Here is a 4403-nt window from a genome sequence, read left to right as displayed (position 1 = left end):
TGGAATCTGCAGCACCAAACACATCAGAGCAGGTTTTTTTCAAGCACCAAGCGCAGAGAAATGCAAGAAGAATCCTTGGGCTGCCTAATCTCAGTCCTGGAAAGTAAAACTCCCCCTGGAAAAAATGGGAAAACCCACTTCAGCTGGATTTGTTCTTCCAGGCCTGGCTTCCCTGTCCGGATATAATTATAGGAGTGTTGTCAGGGGTGAGGGGTCAGGAAGGGTTTAGCAGGGGGACAAACAGCCAGCCATGGAGCCAGCCCTGAAATCCTCGGGGATGCAGCTGGAGAGGGGGATGGACTGGGATGGACTCGTCCTGGAACTGCACCGAGGATCCCGTGGGATGTGGATAAACTGTGTTCAGCCAAGGAATGGCTTGTGAGGGAAGGGAGAGTGTCCATGAGGCACAGGGAGGGAGAGGGGAGCAGGGAAAGGGGAGCATCCATCAGGGAAATGGGAACATCCATAAGGAACAGGGTAGGAAAAGGGGAATATCTGTAAGGCAAAGGGAAGGGAAAGGGGAGCAGGGAAAGGGCACATCCCTAAGGCACAGCACCGGCCTCCTCCCCCCGCTCTCTTTGGGAAGGACGAAGACCTTGAGACACAAAAGATTCCGCACAGCAGAGTAACCCGTGCCTGACCTGCCGTGCCACCTAAATCCCGCCGGGATTTGCAGAGATGGTTCCAGCTCCCGCCGCAGAGCCGCAGCGGAGCCGGCTGGATCCCTCGGGCGGCAGGCTGGGAGGAACCATGGAAGGAGGCTCGGGAAGGAGGCGCTGGAGGCAGGTGCCCCCTGGCTCCCCAGCCGAAATTCCGGGCAGGTTGGACACGCACGCAGCACCAGCGGGGCCTGGGGCAGAGCCAGCAATCCTTCAGTGCCGTTGCATCACGGAGGGAGCCCTTCCTTGAGTTGGATTGCCAGGATAACCCCCCGCTCCAGCCGTGCCGAACAGAGCCAGGTTATTGAAGCACGGGAGATGCTGTGGCTCCTCTCTCTCCCCGCAATCCAGCGGAGCTGCCAGCTCCCTGTAACCCAAGAGCCTCTCAGGTCCCTTCCCGTTGGAAAAAAAACCCCACATTTTTTGGCCATTTTGCTCCCCCTCCCCCTGCAGAGCCCCTTCCTTCCCCCCTCCCCATCAGGACGTGCCCTCCATCACCACAGAGAGGGACAAGGGGCCGCTCACCTCATTTATTGCCGAGGGTTGTCAGAGGTCGAGGCGGCGAATAAAAGGTTTAAATCCCGCAGGAGGCCGGAGGAGGGGGAGAGGAGGCGATGCCCGAGGCGGTGGGAGCGGGATGCCAGCGCTGCTCGGCTGTGCAGCTCCTCCAAACCCTCTAAATCCAATTTTTTGGGGGGCTGTCTGGAGGGCGGGATGGGGCGATTCCTTCAGCTCTGCTCACCTGCTGCCCACCAAAGCCTCTCCTTCCATCTTTTCCCCACCGGCAGCTTCATGGCCGGGGCTCGGGGGCTTAGGGGGGCTGTTTGTCCTTGGAGGCTGTAGCCATGGAAAGCCCCTGAAATCCCTCCTAAGGAGGAGGGATCTGCGTGTGATGGACACGGGGATCTGCCACTCACAGCCGTGCCCGGCACAGCCCCGCGCCCGCCCGGGGGGGACCGGCAGGGATGGGGGGACAGGGATGGGGGGACAGGGGTGGGGGGACAGGGATGGGGGGCCAGACAAGGATGGGGGGTCGGACAGGGATGGGAGGGCCAGGGGTTTGGCTCTTCCAGTGGGATGAGGGACAGAGGTCTCTTTTTAGCTGCTTTTCCGAACATTCTGGTGGTTGTGGCTTCCCAGAGGCCACGAGTGTGGCAGTGCCATGGGCACGGCAGGGCCATGAGTGTGTCAGGGGCTCAGCACTGGTGTCTGAGCACCAAAACCCCCCTGGGCTGGGAGAGGAGCACACACATGAGATCAGGGATGGTTTTTGGTGTGTTTTCACATTTTGGGGTGGCTGAGTTGCATCCCCTCACTCCGACGGGTTGATTTCTACTGGAACACAAAATTCAGCAGGGGAAAATCCCAGAGCTGTGCCTGCTCTTGGGATACAGCTGGGATCGGTTCAGAAAAGCAATCACAGAATCCCAGAATGGTTTGGGTCAGAAGGAACCTTAAAGCCCATCCAGTTCCAACCCCTGCCATGGACAGGGACACCTTCCACCAGCCCAGGTTGCTCCAACTCGGCCTTGGACACTCCCAGGGATGGGGCAGCCACAGCTCTCCGGACAACCTGTGCCAGGGCCTCCCCACCCTCCCAGCCAAGAATTCCTTCCAAATATCCCATCCAACCCTGCCCTCTGCCAGTGGGAAGCCATTCCCTGTGTGCTGTCCCTCCTTGTCCCCAGTTCCTCTCCAGCTCTCCTGGAGCCCCTTTAGGCACTGTAAGGGTCTCCTCGGTGCTTGTGTATCGCGCTGCACATCATGACAGCGCTGGGGACAAGCAGGGGGGACAATCAGGGGACCGATGTGCCCCCGTGGCGACCAGGCCGCGGTGGGGCCGTTGCCATGGAAACAGTGGGGCGAGCTCCCGGGGACTACAACGCCCATCAGCCCTTGCGGCGAAGCGGCTGCTGCGATTGGCCGGCAGGAGGAGCCAATGGGCAGCGGCGTTGTTGCCGGGCGCGATGGCGGCGCTGGGCCCGGTGTGGGGCCGCAGGTACCGGCGGTGCCGCTGCCTGTGGGGAGAGAACTGGGGGTGAAACCCCCGGGAGAGCGGCAGGACAGCGATGGGAGAGCGGGCTGGGGCGGTGTGGGGGGTTAAAGCTGATGGGGAGGGGCTGGGCGAGCTGGAGAGGGGTCTGGAGCAGCAGGAGCTGCTGAGGGAGCTGGGGTGGTGGGGGGGCTCAGCCTGGAGAAGAGGAGGCTCGGGGGGGACCTTCTGTCTCTCTGCAGCTCCCTAACCCTGACCGTCACTCTTTTATTTCCCTCCCTTTCCCCTCCAGTTTTTCCCTGCTCCAGCGCCCCTTCCCGCTCCTCGCGAACCGCCCGGAGCTCCTGCCCGGCCGCCCCCCCGCCCTCTGCTGTCCGCCGGGGGCTCCCTGGACCTTCCAGCAGCTCCGCGGCAAAGCCCGAGGCAACGAGTACCAGCCCAACAACTGGAAGCGCAAGAAGACGCACGGCTGGACCCGCAGGATCAGCACCCGCGGCGGCATCGCTATCATCCTGCGGAGGATGCTCAAGGGCAGGAAGTCCCTGAGCCACTGAGGGATTCCTGCTGGGAATTTGAGATGGCCCGGCTGAGCCCGGGCGTTGTCCCCGGGCCTTAAATTGTGAATTAAAATTGCTTCTTAAAGTGTGTGTTTAAATTGCTTCTCGAGCTGTAAGCTGTGGCTGTTTTCTGTGCGTGGTTGTCCCGGGATAAACACCCACAGTGGGGTTGAGCCCCTCTCCTCGGCTCCCTGCAGGAATCGTGGTGGAAAACTTAACGGGGAGAGGGAACATGGGGAAGGATGCTGTGGAAGGATGGAAGGATTCAGAGGGACTGGAATTAGGAAGGGAGTTTGGATTTAGATCACGCTGCACCTCTGCCCCTTTGTGCTCCGGCCCCTTGTGGCACTCCAGGCTTGGAGTCCTGGCTCTCAGCAGCAGCTCTGGGGTGGGGATGGGATTAGGTTGGGCATTAGGAAGGAGTTCTTGGGATCAGCCCTTGGAATGGGCTGCCCTGGGAGGTGGTGGAGTCACCGTCCCTGGGGGGGTTTGAGGAGAGCCTGGATGTGGCACCTGGTGGTGTTGGGTCATGGGTTGGACTGGGTGATCTCGGAGGCCTTTTCCGACCCGGTCGACTATGCGATTCTCATTAGCGATTCTCATTAGCGATTCTCATTAGGGGGTGAACGAACCCCCCATGGAACTCCATCTCCCATCGCGCCCCGCGGCGCCACATCCGGGTCCGTCCCGCTGCCCCCCCCGCCCTTCCGCGCTGCCGCTTCCTGCCTGGGCCCGGCTGCGACGCGCCCTGATTGACGGGCGCGCCCTCCAATGGGAGCGCGCGGCGCTGCGGCGCGGGCCAATGGGGGCGCGCGGGGCGGGCGGGCGGCGGCAGTGGGCGGGCCCGGGCGGCTCCTCCCGGCGGCGGCGGCGGCGAAGATGGTGCGTGAGACCCCCCGGCCCGAGCGCGGCCCCGGCCCCGACACCGCCCCCCCCGGGGGACCCCGCACCGGTTCCCGACACCGCACGGCCCCGCAACGCCGCGGGCAGCGGCTGCGCCCGCCTTCCCGGGCCTGCGGGGCCCGCGCCCGGGCCGCGGCGGGGGCGGCGGGGCTGAGGGGCGGGGAGGGGGGGTGTGTGAGGGGGGTTTGAGGGGGCTGAGGGGGTCGGGAGGAGCTGAAGGGATGGAGGGGGTTGAGGGGTGCGCGGGAGTCCCGCTCTCAGGGGTGGCGGTGCGGGGGTTGTGCATTCTTA

The 4403-nt window shown here is 63.3% G+C and overlaps 1 protein-coding gene across 1 annotated transcript in view; it reads right to left on the bottom strand.

Annotated features, from left to right (window-relative positions):
- The window catches only part of ABHD8 (abhydrolase domain containing 8), an 8857-nt gene extending 7284 nt beyond the window's left edge, over nucleotides 1-1573 (bottom strand). Inside the window, exon 1 of the mRNA XM_027909430.1 lies at nucleotides 1185-1573. The gene's annotated coding sequence lies outside the window, so the exon portion shown is untranslated. The remainder of the gene's footprint in view (nucleotides 1-1184) is intronic.
- Nucleotides 1574-4403: the final 2830 nt, after the last annotated feature.

This window comes from Empidonax traillii, unplaced genomic scaffold, assembly GCF_003031625.1.
Source record: "Empidonax traillii isolate 1590-97213 ecotype Southwest subspecies unplaced genomic scaffold, ASM303162v1 scaffold2121:size37435, whole genome shotgun sequence".
In the NCBI taxonomy this organism is placed as follows: domain Eukaryota; kingdom Metazoa; phylum Chordata; class Aves; order Passeriformes; family Tyrannidae; genus Empidonax; species Empidonax traillii.
The sequence above is the reverse complement of the archived record's forward strand: the minus strand, read 5'-3'. Positions and strand labels throughout refer to the sequence as shown.